Source organism: Pelecanus crispus, chromosome 6 (assembly GCF_030463565.1).
Source record: "Pelecanus crispus isolate bPelCri1 chromosome 6, bPelCri1.pri, whole genome shotgun sequence".
NCBI classification, from domain to species: Eukaryota; Metazoa; Chordata; class Aves; order Pelecaniformes; family Pelecanidae; genus Pelecanus; species Pelecanus crispus.
The window spans coordinates 6,441,079-6,455,285 of NC_134648.1; the positions used below are offsets into that span (position 1 = coordinate 6,441,079).

Below are 14,207 nucleotides of genomic sequence, written 5' to 3' on the forward strand. Positions count from 1 at the left end.
TGCGCAGAGCCCACATTTGCTTGGGCTTAGTTTAGTAAGCCCATTAATTAAGATTTTAAAATAAACATAAATAAATTGTGTTAATAGTTATCACCATTTTATAGGCAGGGCATAATAGTCTGCCCACCATCCTTGAAGCTGCCTATATATTTATGAACATTCCACTGAAAACAATGTTTTCATGGCAAATGAATGAAAACAGGTTGAAGATGAATCATCCTTTTTCTTTGAGTTCTCAGAGGGTAATCAGATAAATCTCAACTCAAATCCCTCTTAGAAATACTTTGGAATAATGAATCGGAATCTAAAATTCAACCTCATTTTCAGGAAGCCGGGATCTAGATTTGATTTGGCCTATAAAAGAAATAGAAGTAAGTAGAAAATAAATCCAGATGCAAATATTTCTTAACTCCTAGAATGTTTAATTCAAATATGCATTTAATTTTATTCTTCCAGTGGGAGCTGATGTAATAAGAGTAAACTGAATGTTGCACTGAAATAAAGTTCTTGTCTAGAAAACAGTGAGTAAATTTTGTCCTTGGATGTGCATGTGCACTTCCACTGAAACTGTCTATGAAAACAGTAATTTATGCACCCACACGTTCATGTATTTCCTAATATTAAGAGATCCTGTCCACATCTTGCCCATAGTCCTAGTATCTGAAGTGTATTTTGCAGTTGTTCTGTATCCAAAGCTTTCATTTGCTCCTGGGAAATATACTTAGTGAATTGGATACTTGGTGGGTGTAGATCACTGTGACAGCATTGGCTTCTCAGAGTCATGCAGGTTTATGTAAGGTGAGATTTTTGGCCTAGTGAGAGCACTTTGAGAGTCACGTTATGCATTTTGAGAGTTACAATTAAGAGATCTAAACTGAGATTTGGGATGGAAGTTTTTTGCCCTTAATTAAGTTCTAATATTGAAGTTGGATCTCGGAGGCAAAACAATTCAGCAGTTACACAACTGAAAACTCTCAGTTTGTTTTAAATTTCAAGATGTTTATGTTTCTAAAGAGAGTTATGTATATCTGTGGAAGTAGAGGCAGAATCTGTAAACTAAAGGACTTGAAAAGCCAGCGAATTGACCTGAATTCTGTCAATATTGAAAGAAGGGGCTAGTGGCAAAAGAACAAGATTATAAACTGGAGGCCAAGTTAATTTCCCATCTCAGCTGTCAGCTTATTGTTTGCTTTTGGGAGAATACATCTCTGTGCTTTCATTTTCCACATCTGTAACCTGGGAATACTCTTCACTGTACAGCAGTGGCTTGATTTGTGGACATTGTAAAGTGCTTTGAGCTCTTCTTGTGCCAAACAGTATGGCTACCCCATTTGGTGAGCCGTGATTAGTATTAGGTAGTTCCCATTATGAGAACAAATGGACTCTGCTTATTTACAAGAAACATGGAAAATCACAGTTCTTTAAATGTAGACAGGAGACGGACCTTTGCTTGTGGATCTGCTGCTTCAGAGAGCTTTGTGGCTGCTCTGCAATGGGGCCACAAGCAAATGTAGTGAACCTAGTCCTTCTAAAGTAGAGAATCTGGACCAATGGTTTAGGATTTGACTTATCTCCTGAACGAGTGAGAGTTGGGATTGAGTAACGGCTCTGGGATTGCTCTAACAATTTATAAGAACGAAAAATGTGGTTATGCTTGTTCTATCTTTTCAATCATTCCTTTGCATGAATGGAGAAATTATCAGAATCCTGGAGGTTCAAGAGAAGTAACAAATGTCTCTGAGTCTCCACGGCATACGTCGTCAAGGAAAGCAATGTGTCTGGCAGCAGTTTAGAAATGAGGAAATTTGGTTTTAGAAAATATTATGTATCTTCATACGGATATATTATCACATAGGCTGAATGACAAATGAATATGCTACTGTAACCCTCATTTGTAAGTAATCCAGGAAGATCCGTTCAAGTCTTGGACAAGGTGAGACACTTGTACAGATACTGTAAGGTTAAATTGTTGGTTTTGTTTACAGAAGACTCCACACATCTGGCAAATTGTAGAGAGTGTAATAGGTCTGTTAGTATATTTTCACCTAAACTCTTGAAATATCAAACCAGGTAGAGAACTAGGAAAATATTTAATAATTTCCCAAGGCAGCTAGCTTGGCTGGTGGACAGGAGGCAGGCTGTGTATGGCATAATTCAAAGACTCAGTAGTTGGTTTAAGATCTAACTAAACCCGAATAAAGACCATAGTATTTTTGAAGGGCTCTTAAAAATGAGGAGGCTAGTAAAAAAACTCTTTGGACTAGATATTATAGTTTATAAAATCAACACCAAAGCTCTTTGACCTTCCCTTACTGGAGCTGTCAAGAAGTGGGTGTGCATTAAAATTGTTCAGGATATTAAAATACAAAAACTAGGCCAAACCAGATAACTTTATTTTTCTTCTTTAAGTAGAAAAGGTCCTGCCCTAAGGAAATCTTCCTCTCGACAAATGATTGAGGTGCAATGGAAATTAGTAAATTTATAATTTCCTTTCATTTGGTCTTTCTGAAATATAATAATGATTTTTGGACTTACTTCATCAATGTATTCTCAATTAAGAATAAGACTAACAGATTCCTAAACAATTGGATATGCGTGATTGCTATGAGAACATCCATAGGTACAATAGAAAGAATTGCTTCAATTTTTTTTAAATGTGGAAAGAGTATAAATTTTCATGCCTGAAGGTGTAATTCAAGTTCAAATGGAAAAGGCTAAGAATAAATTTTCCCTTTGGACAGTCTCTTCTATCTTTGTCTGCTTTGAAGTCTCTTCCTTTGAAGCATGTGGATCTTAGTCCTCTTAGGCTCTGGATGGCCAAGCTGAAAATCTCATCTAATCGACATGGTGCTTCTATTTTTACTGTAGGCTTCAGTTTCTCAAGTTTATCTGTGTCCTGTAGATGGGATAGATTCCCAGCAAATACAGTATTCTGTAAGCTTGGTGCCTTGAGCCTGTCTGCCCAGCATAAAGAGTCCTCAGCTATGGCAGAGCCATGTTCAGGTGCTCTGTAAGTTCTAAATCTGACTCTCCAGTCGAGAATTGCATGAATGTGGTTAGGCTATGAACAGATTCTTTGTGGTCTGGGGCAGCAAGTTGCTTGTCTGCACACTTGTACTTTCTGGAGACTTTTGTTTTGCAATAAAAGCTTGTGGAGCCAATTTCTAATCATTTACAGCATAGATATGGCCCTCAGTTACTTGGGAGGGAAAAAAAACCCAGCGCATTGTCTTTTTGTATATTAATCTTTATAGTGGCAGACTGATGTGGATATGAGAGGAAAAGAGTAATCTTGTGAAATGACTCACAAGTGCTAATCCATCTGGAAGGAATCATTTCCACAAGACTGTAAAGCTGTGTGTTAGAGAATTCCTTGTACCTTTCTCAGACATGTCAATAGCTTGCTGAGCTCATGTTCAGCTGGATTGCTACCAGGTTTCTTGCAGATACTGTAAGATTTGCCTGCAACAGGTCATGTGGACAAACCCTATATGCCTCTGCAAATAATGCTTACAATTAAGGCTTTTCTGCTTGCAGGAGGATTGCATGGTAGGATAGAGTTCTGTTTCTCACGAGGCCATAAAAGGAGACTTCTGAACAAACTCAGGGTATTCTGTGGTTGTCTGCTTGGCACCTTCCAGGTGAATACATCGAAGAACTTTGCATAAGCTTTTAGGTGCACTTGAAGCCATGCACTGTGTTGGGGGGAGAGCTACACAGTCCTGGAAGGAGCACTGAGACACCTCTCTCCAGATCGTTCTTCCTGCTGATAACTTCTTGTCCCTGGGAAAGCATAGTCTGTTCCCTCGTTTGGCTGGAGCACATCTAATCCCTGTGTGAACTGGCCTTGCTCTTGTCAGTGAACCTGAGGTAGGGATTCTCCTGCATACCGCTCCCTCTGCTCCTATTTGACATTGCAGAAATAATCAGTGTTTGCAACTCGAGGTAGCTGTCATGGAAAAAGCAGTGCAGATTTAAGCAGTTAACTGCATCTTAGATCCTGCTTCGGAAAATATCCTAATGATTCAGACTGCAAATCAGGTCAAGAGGAGAACCAAACTTTGATTTCTAATAATACCAATTAACTAGAAGACATCGCAAGTTTTGTTAATTAACATTGGTTTTGTATGGAATACTAATACTTAGACGCTTCATAAAATTTGTATTAAAACTGGAAGTTTTCATAACATTTTTATGATTCCTTCAGTCCAGATACTGCAAATAAGGATCACATATTTTCTGAGAGAAATATATAAACAGCCATTTTTAGATGTGCTGGATTTTGCCTTTTATGTGAAATGCATTGTAACGATCCTATTATTTATTTTGTTAAGTCTTTAAAGCAAAGTGTAAAAATCTTTGTAACAGATCTTTCTATGGGATCTTTTATTTAGACTCTTAGGAGTAGTCTAGAGCAGAAATTTAAGATTAGGGACTTGAATGGAAATTAGCATATATTTTTAAAAGCTTGAGAAAATATAATTTAGATCAACTATCTTCAGCTTAATTGTGCAATTCTTAGGTCAAACTTAGTGTTAGTAATTTTTAGGGAATAATGAATAAGCAAGAACTACAGAATTTGGTCCATTTATCAATAGTGAGTCTTACATTTACAATAATGAGCCAAAATTTCTGAAACAATGGGAATAGTGAATATACAGCCGTAAGTGATGACTGCAATGCAGAAGGAGAAAACAGAAGTCACTTTCAGGCATAGCCACCAATTTATAGATATCATAATTACGTCTAATTTGTTTATTTAAATAAACATGTATTCCCATTTGGGCTTGTATATGTAAATTGGCCCCAAATGCTTCAAGTATACAGTAAAGCTTTGCTTGCAACTTTAGAGGCTGATTTAAGGGTGGTTTGGAAATTTGGCTGTATAGATTAACATTCCAACATGTTTTTCAAATCACGGACATTTTTAAATTCTACGCCAGCTTAGAATTCCCAGGGCTCTAGCAGTTTCCTTGTGGTTTCTAATTGGAAAACTCACAGAAAATCAGATTCTTTATCATAAAGGCAAAGATGCAATTCTTCTTAGAAATGAACATACAGGGCTTTGGAGAATCATTACCTGCAGTGAGCTACATGCGAAATTCTTTTTGAATGTTTTAAGCATCTGCATAAAAATTGTGTCTTTGTTAAACATCTGGAAATCCAAAAAGTGAATAGATAAAGCATCTGAAAAAATTCTGTCTTCCTTTAGACTGTGTAGATCTTTATCACAGTTGTCTTTGACACTTGTTAGGTAAAGCACCATTTGGAACTAATCTTACAGAAAGAGTTGGGAGCCCCCTACCCCGCCTTGCGCTTCAAAAGGTCACCAAATGTGAGACTGATCATTGAGAGAAAAACAGGAGGAAAAGGAGGAAGAGGCATGACTGTCATACAGCAGTATACCTAGCGTTACAATTACTACATCAACGAATTTGGATGGCTTCTTACATTTGTTATTCAGACTGCCAGTAAAAGGTTATCCACTATAATTCCATAGATCAACTAAATATGCTGGTTATTTGAACTGTATTATACAACACTGTAAGTGAAATTATAGGTTCTAAAGTTTCATATCAGAAGATGTTCCCATAATGTGTCTTAACGGGCTTCAGCTATTCCGAATGAAGTTTTCTAAGCATTGTCCTTAGCTTGGGTTCTTCTGGAATGATTAAGAGCAAAATGTGATTTTTTTTGAAATTTCTGAGGCTAAAATGAGCTGGTTTTGCCAAAATTTAATATTTATTTTGAGAGAATCATATCCCCTTCAAGAATGTGATGTTTGATAAAACATGATTGTGGGTTAATAAGATGCTTTTTTAAATATGTGCTATGAAAATCCACTCGGAGTTGACTGGTTTATATCTCATGGAAAATTGCTGTTTCAACATGTAGTTGCCATTTTCGTGCACAGGTCCTGCTATGTGACAATGAAATAGCCACAAACAACTTACTCGAATGCAATCCTCCTGTTTTTCTCATTAAATTACAATATAAATGAGGGAAATTCAGAAACTAGGATTTTTCAACTTCAGCAAACTCTACGTTAATTCAGCTCTGGCTTCTCTGTTTGTGATGGGGAAAAGCTCATGATCATGCATCAAAGATAAGTTGTTATTGTCCTCTGTAAGAGAAACTGAGAATTGCCCCATTCTGTTCTAATCTATTATCTAAGAAGGCTATTACAAAATGCCAATTTTAAAAATGCCCATCTAAATGTAAATTCTGAAAACCAGAGGTGTAAGGACAAAGTACAGAGCATTTATTGAATGGGAACGAACTACGGAATCCCAGGATTTGCCCCTTGCATTTGTTTTCAGGAGCACTGCAAGGAGGTCTTGCCATGACTTACCTTAGTGTCTCTGTCTTAGTTTCTCTGTTTATAAAATTTCAATAAACATTTTCTTTTTTTATTTTGATTGTAGCATCTCTCTCTAATGCTCTTTAATGCTAGTCTCTCTCTTTAATGCTAGTTTCTCTCTTTAATGCTATTATAGCTTAGAAAAAACCCAAACCACTTCTGATTTTTGTGTTCAGCCTGCTAGCATTGTCAGATTGTAGATAAGTAGAAGTAATGGCTTTTAATTTGTGGTGCGTGCATACCTGGAGTTTGTAAATTACTTCTACAAGATCTCTGAAAGACTATTAATAAAAGTGAACCTGTCAGTAGGCATAGATATGTTATACAGTTAAATGTCTGGAAATTTTGAAAGTCAATTTATAGACCTCCCCAAGACTTTGGACTATAGTGACTTAATCCCATCCTCAGTTACACAAACTGAGTGGGCAGGAACAGGGTCTGACATCTGTTTAAATGGGCTCTTTGTTGTCAGCTTCCATTAGTTGTGCCTCACCTGCTCTCCAATGGAAGGTTCCTGGTTGTTGGTCTCTGTGCGCTCTCCAGCTGCCCAGTAGCCAGCCTCTCACAGGTGGCCTTCCGATTCATTCACAACGTCCCACACGTTTCCTCCTTCAGTTTCTCTTTCCAGACATTTCCAGGTAATTCAGTTGCCGAATATCAGTTGAATCTTAACAGAAATTTATCACGTGTCCTATCTTACTGAGGCTTTTGCTTTCAGTTAGATAGACATCACTTATTCTGGCAAACATTGTGATTTTGCCTCCATATGTTCAAATGGACATGTCCCTTGACTACATCTAAATCGGTTATTAGTCAAATAACCAAATGCGCTTAAGCTGGTGAATGAAGCTTCTGCCTTGCCAATTTTTGACATTATTTGCTTCTGGGTATCCCAGTTGTCTGGTGCATTTGTATGTGAATTGAATCATCTTTTGAATCATCTTTTGTATTCCTTGGCTTTGTAACACACTGCTAGAAGTAGGAGTTGCAGTGTTTCTGTTAAATTAGTTTTTCATAACTATTTATTAACCCCAGCTTTTTTGGAATGATAACCAACGTTTTCGTCTTTTGCTGTGTGACCAGTAAGCTGTGTCTTGGATAGAGCACTTAAAAGAACAAAGCCATGAACAAAATCTTAACTTTTAAAACTATATTGTTGTTAACTTAAGTTTATTCTCCATTTATGGTTACTCTTAAGAAGTTAAAACAAATGCTACGTGGAAGAAGTGTGAGAGCGTATTCTACTTTGACACTAATAGCATGGCTAAACCATTCACTCTAGTTTTGTATTTATTTTAACATTGTAGTCTGTGTGTTGAAATAAAGCCTTGATGATATTAATTATTTTTATTGGCATATCATAAATCTGTTAGGTATTCCAAAGTGATCACAAATGTTTTCTTAGAACCTAGGAAGTTGATAATGAGTGATTTTTGGCTTTTGATGATCTCTGCAGTGATTACATAGGGTAAAAATCTGGTCAACACATGATCTTTAAACTTGAAATCCAACCTGCTATTCCATTAAAATGACATCTCTCTACAGTACTTAATATGACAGTGCAAAGACTTTATTTCACTGAAGGACAATGTTTTGCCAATTGTTAAGTGAATTGCTTAGGGATGATTTCTTTGTTGTAAGTGCAATGTCATTTTTCATTAATCTGGAAGCTGTTCCTGGTTCCATGTCTGTTGAAAAGTTTGGCAATTTTTATTGATGTCTCCTAAGCCTTCAAAATTTCCATGCTGAGTTTTTGGGTTTTTTAAAATTTTCCTGGATTTTAACTTTTATTGCGGCTTTGGGAGGGCTGGGGGCTATTATATTTTTTTCTTAGGTTTTATTTTTTGCAGTGGGAAATGCTTCATTTAAAATTCTATGTATGTATTTCCATATTCGGAGTTCCTTCTGTCTATTTTGCATATGCATTTAGCACATTCTTTTGATTGTTGGTCCAGCTGCTATATTCGGAAAGTGTCCTCTCCCATAGTAAATGGGATAAGGGGAAAAAAAACCTGGGCCCACCTTGACAAGGAGTAGTTATTTTACCTTGTAGGTATTAGTTTCATTTATTTAATGTCTAGTTCATACTTGCCTATGGCTCTTCGCTAAACCTGACTTTTGGCACTGCAAAGCAGTCTAAGGTAAACTTAATTTTACTTTGCTGAAATTAGTGTCTGGGACACCACTTCTGTGATTTGGGATATGAAGCATTTTAGGTTTGAGTTCCTGAAGAATTAAGAGTAGCAAGTGAATAAACGATTGTTGGCTAGGGATGTTGTCACTCTATGGTGAGGTGAATTGTAACAGCTCAATAGGAGTAAGTTCTTTTAGCAATGAGCTTCAGTTCACTTATGTTTAACAAATTAATAAAAGACAAGGAGAAAACTCGTATTTACAGAGAAGTTTGTGGCAGAACACCCCTTTTGTATTCCCTATCGTAAAGAGCTAATTCAAAAGGGGAAGGAGGGCTTTCTAAGAATACCTGTGCAAAATGAAGGAAGAATTTAAGAAGAAAAAGAAATGCTCTGTGGCCAGTAGCAAGGTTAAAGGCAAAATTGTAAAATGTTCTGAAATAGATGCATCTTCTATCTAGCTGATACACTCACATTTCAATATGAATTTATGCTTACATAACACTAAACAGTTACATGAGACACGACTGCAGTCAGATACTGCAGTCTCCATACTGTGACTTTTCTCCCCTTTTTGGTTAATGTAGGTCATCAGGTGATAAAAGCAAATTTTTCCTATGAGTGCCTAGCTAACCCTCTTCCATAACAAACAAAATTGCTAATCTTTTTCCTTTTATCCAAGTGCAAGTGACAGTTCAAAAAGCTGTGAAATCATCTTTTTAAAGAGCAGGGTATGATGAGGAATCTTCAGAATATGGCTCAAGTCTGCTATTAAAAGATTGGGGCATTTAACATGTATTTTTGGACCCTCATTTTGGAAAAACAGTACAAAAAAAATACATTTTTCCATGTGATTTCAGAGCATTGGTGTAAGAGACTCCCTTTTGGGTTTAGAAGTGAACCTGACAGCATTTTTCCAGGATTGCATCATATGTTTCACTCACACTTTCACATCCTGCATTAAACCACATGCATGCACATCAGCAAGACAAGATTGTAAAAGGAGTGTAACTGGGGAACTGTTTTCATGATATTTGATAGGAGTAATTGCGGCCACTGCTGTTTCAAAGCAACTGCGGTTATACTATACTATGTCAACAAAAGTCACTTTTGCCATATGGAAACCTAATTACTTCAGAATGATCTGTTAGAAAGCACTTTTGAGATAGTCAGGCCATTTATACAAATCAGTAAAGAAATTTGTGCATGAAACCTTCCTTAAAAGAGCTTTCATGTGTTACAGGTTGAACATTACAGTGATAGTTTTGGAAATATTAAAAAAGTAGACTTCTATTTAAAAGGTGGTAGGGAAATTTATTAGGTGAGAAGAAAGTATTTCCCTATGATTTCTGTGATAAACCTGATAGTGCTATTGTTGAATGGGGAGGAGGTTTTTTTGCTGTTCTCTTCAGCAAGACTGTAATGTTGTGGGAGCTGGGATGAAATACAGAATGCTACATTTTAGTGAGATCATGTGATGCCAGGGATATTTATCTGTGTAGTATTTGTTCCATAAAATTACTTCAGTAATGTAGGGGTTTTGTTTTCCCTTCTGTAGTCCAGGGCATGCCTTGTTTTTACATTTGGGTGTTTGTCACTTCTGAGCTGTTTAGGGCACCTGTTAATCAGACACTTTTTCTGTCACTATGAAACTAGAGAATATCACAAGTTTGATCAGTTGTGATAGTTCTTAGACTCTTATCATTTGCTGTCAGTAGCTGTTACTACAAAAATGTACTTCTAAAAGACACTGTAATCGTTATAACTGTAAAAGAAATGTTGCCAGCTCTATGAGTGTCTAAGTTTCACAGTGAAGCTAGGTTGACTGATGTGTTTAAAGGTCTGTCTTAGTTGTCAAGGTATAGAAGTGTAATTTATGGATAGTCTGTTACGTACATGAAGTTTTAGATGGTTTATTTGCTGACTCTGCATAGATTTCTGACACATAAACCATCTGTTCTGAACTGCTTTTCTCGAAAGCATTTCTATATTCAGTCGTTACGATCTACCTAAGTCAGAAGACATAAAATATGTAGAACCAGATTTATTCATGTGTTGTTAATACTGGGGAGCAGCAGCGACCCAGGGCAAAACTGGAGTTTTCTGTTTTCCTGCCAGGCATTGCAATGCCTTCCCAACAGTCCCTTATAAGAAAGGCAGCGTAGGTTCTCCTGGCTATCTCCTCGCTTCTAGCTGCTTTTGTACTGCTGAGGGCATCTGTGCCAAGGAGCAGGTCGTGGTCTCCAGGACGAGTGCTGCAGACTTGCTCGTAGCGGGTGGGCTCAGGGCCCAGTAGAGCAGGTTGGTTGTGCCCGCGCTGGGCCCAAGTCTCCCATTGCCAGATGGCAGCCACCAGCCATATAGCGCAATATTTCTTTTTTGGGTTGATTCCCCACCCCCCGCCCCCAGTTCAACTTTCCTGAAATAACATGAAGGTTTTATCACAGACTTCCAGAACGGTGTTTAATACCCTTAGCATGACATGAAAGAATATAGGCTGGTTATCAGGGGATGTGGCAGGACAGAGTAGTTTAAAGGCACAGAATCAGCTGGGCTGAAATTGGAGAACTGAGTGAAAGGAGACAAACCTGGTATAATTTCACTTGTAATGCCCTTCTGAGCTGTTCCTGGGGTTATAAACAGTTTTTGTATTGGAGAAGACTCTCTAGGCACTGTGGAAGATCCAGAGATGAGAGCTGAGGAGGCAACTAGGGGATGACGTGATTTGACGCTGCAGGTCTGCTTTCAAATGAAAAGTAGCTGTAGCTTTATCGCCTTTCCATGCTCTCTGGAGTAGTTTATGCACAAGTCTGCAAGTGCCGGGAGTACTGGAGCTGGCTTCTGTCACCTTGTTCCTGTCACAGTGCTGCTAATCCATTATAAGGTCATCCAGGATTTGTGCTTTAAATGAGACGTAGTCATTCAAAAATTCTGAAGAGTATAGTTTTGTCAGATATAATTTGTTTGGTCTCCTGAGTTAACAGGTCAATGTAAGTTGGTTCAACATCTATGTATCGCTTCAGATACTCTGGGCCAAGCAGAGATATCATGGGAAAAGATTTTCATTCCATTTGCTTTTAATGGTGTTAAACCAATTTATAGCTGCTGGTAATTTGGTTCTGTGAAAGTATGATAAACTATGTTGTATGTACAGTAGATGTTTTATGTGATCATATTAAGGTACAGTGCTATGGTGGGGCTGATGATCTTAGAAGTCCTTTCCAACCTTAATGATTCTATTCTTGGTTTACTTTCATTAAAAAATAAGCCAGCCACCAAGCCAGGAAACAAGAAATTAATTATTACTCTACCCTTAATTGGTTTAGTGGTGGACTTGGTAGTGTTAGGTTAATGGTTGGACTTGATGATCTTAAAGGTCTTTTCCAACCTAAACGATTCTATCATTCTTTGATGGCACCTCTTTGAATCTACCGACAAGTTAGAGTTGATTATAACTAGCTATGTACTTCTGCAGGGATTGATTCCACTGAAATACTGAAAAACAGAACGGTTGCTGTGAGGACCTGAGGGAACCAAAATACCTTAATAGCCATGGCCAGCCTCACCTGGGACCCCAACCCGCACTCTCCACCCATGGCCCAGGACCTCCCTTTGACCTCAGCCCCCCCTGTTGCCCAAGCCACGTTCTGGACAGCCCATCTATCTCCAGCTTTGCTTCCTGCTGGCTGGGCTGTGCGGATGGAGCCTCAGCCTCTGCTGTAGCTTTGTGTCCAGCCTTGTCTCCTGCTGGTTTTGACTTGTCTTCCTGGACCTAGACCTGACTTGTCACCTCGTCTTGTCAGCTAAAGCTGTTAAGTCGTGGGCGCTGCCCTCCTCGGGTGCCGTGGGCTGGCACTGTTGCTGGTGAGGGCTGCCACTGCTTCTGCTGGGGTCACCCTTGGCTCCTGGTTTATATCTTCCCTCGTGGAACAGCCCAACTCTTGCTGCTTCCTGCCTATTTCCCATCTTCCTTCATGCTGCCCTTTAGTAGAAAATCATGAAACAAAAGGCTTGTTTTGACAGCTTTTCTCCGAATGCGGACTGGACTAGTTGACCTTCCTACAGCAGGCTGCCAGAGAATTTTGTGTGACTCCTTTGAACAGAATTGGGTGCTTTTTTAAGACTATTAGACTTGTCCAAATAAAATCCTCTGAGAAGGGATAGGGAGGTGGGGCAGAGATGGACAAATGCTGCAGTACTTCTTCGTAAAGGCTGTAAGTCACCAGGGGAAATTCAATGTGTGAAGCAGTCTGTAGAGTATAATAAGAATTTGCCTCAGGGTACAGATACTCATTGTTTCTTTGAAGAAATTAGTGATGTGAAAAGGGTGCTAGTCTAGAAATGTGTCTAGTGCTAACAGCCCTGGTCTGTGAGGCACAGGGCACTTTTTTCTCCCTCCCCTCTACACTCCCTCTCTCCTGTCTTTTTCCCTCTAGAAGAATGGAGAGGGATTTGAAATAATGGTTAACAACTTCCTTGTGCTCTGAGCTGTAAGGTTGTTCCGTATCTAGAGCCCCTTGGAAGAATTCAGGTTTCATTGGTTTTGACTTATACTGGATTTACTGAATAGTCATGTATCCTTCCTTACTTTCTTCCTTCTTCCCCTCCCTAATTCCAGGATGGTCCAGGAGGTGATATGGTGTCTATGACACAAGGTGTACTTGGATTTTTCTTTAAAAAAGCATGTAAAACTGGTCAGGTTTTTCTGAGAATACAGTATAGAAGAGTATTAATATCTCCTTTTAAATATTTTGAAAGATAAGCATAATTTTTGTGAAACAAGGAAATAAATGTAAAAAAGTGCAATTGGAATAAGAAACACGGGGGAATGAGCTGGATGATGATCTGAGGAATAGGTCTAAACATTTATAAAACGTGTATATGTCTAAAGCAATCTATCATCTCCCATTAAAATACTGATAGAATAAGTAGAACAGTGTGTATCCCTGTAGCCATTCTATTTGTAGTTTATTTGGTTTATCAAGTATATAGACGTTAGTAGTTCTGTGCATGTATATGTATTCTGCAATTACATTACTGCTATCATATGTCTAATATAAAATCATATATATACTCTTTCTAAACTGTCTTTAAACACTGACATTAGTATGCTACCAGCAGCTGTTGTAAGGGAAAGCCTACTCCTGTGTCTTTTATTCCCACTCCACACTTCCAAGATTTATTTTGGACTGTTAAAAACAGAATTTTGGACATAGATCTAGGAACTAGTAGAGACACCATTTTCAATTTTCTACCTCTTAGCTCACTTGCCATTGAATAACTACTGACTCCAGAACAGAAGCAAATATTTCATAAATAAGCATAACAGAAAAGCAGTACATTCAAATCAACATGGGGTCGGAATTCCTCAATGATTTAGAAATCTCTAAAGTTACGTAGTAGCAATGTTTCATTCTTTCTTCATTTTGACAGCTATTTTTCATTTGAGGAAAAGAAACCTTAAATGACAACTAAATGCTAAAGTATTTTTTGTATGTGTCTCAGTAAATATACCAATACAAGCAAAAGCTTGCTGTGGTAATTACTCTGATTCAGATATTGATATGCTGTATCAGTAGCAGCTCCTCTGATACCACAACCATGTAAATGGAACTACTTGGGTACAATGAGAGCCTGGCTCTGTGTTAAACCTTGATCTTGTAGCTACTAGATTACATTTCTGTGTTGTGCATAGGGGGCATCTGTGTGTTGTT

At 38.1% G+C, this 14,207-nt stretch overlaps 1 protein-coding gene across 2 annotated transcripts in view; it reads left to right on the top strand.

Annotated features, from left to right (window-relative positions):
• GAS2 (growth arrest specific 2) overlaps nt 1-14,207 on the top strand; it is an 86,296-nt gene that overhangs the window by 13,314 nt on the left and 58,775 nt on the right. The gene's annotated exons all lie outside the window — the stretch shown is intronic.